The sequence below is a fragment of the Sinocyclocheilus anshuiensis genome, unplaced genomic scaffold (assembly GCF_001515605.1).
Source record: "Sinocyclocheilus anshuiensis isolate Anshui unplaced genomic scaffold, SAMN03320099.WGS_v1.1 scaffold1082, whole genome shotgun sequence".
In the NCBI taxonomy this organism is placed as follows: Eukaryota; Metazoa; Chordata; class Actinopteri; order Cypriniformes; family Cyprinidae; genus Sinocyclocheilus; species Sinocyclocheilus anshuiensis.
In genome coordinates, this window is record NW_015542379.1 from 1,565,796 (window position 1) to 1,566,061 (window position 266).

The 266-nt window shown below is 30.1% G+C and overlaps 1 pseudogene; it reads right to left on the reverse strand.

The window, feature by feature from the left end:
- Positions 1–266, reverse strand: part of LOC107692516 (zinc transporter 1-like) — a 4,493-nt pseudogene that overhangs the window by 1,593 nt on the left and 2,634 nt on the right.

Below are 266 nucleotides of genomic sequence, written 5' to 3' on the forward strand. Positions count from 1 at the left end.
GATTATTATCAATGTTGAAAATAGTTGTGATGCTTCGTATTTTCATTGTATTCAGCAATGATGCACTAAATTGATCAAAAGTGACAGTATAGACATTTATAATTTTACAAAAGATTTCTATTTCAGATAAATTCTGTTCTTTCTGGAGGGAATAAATGCTGGAAAAAAACTATATCACAGTTTCCGCTAAAATATTGTGCAGCACGACTGTTTTCAACATTGATAATAATCAGAAATGTTTCTTGAGCAGCAGATCAGCATATTAG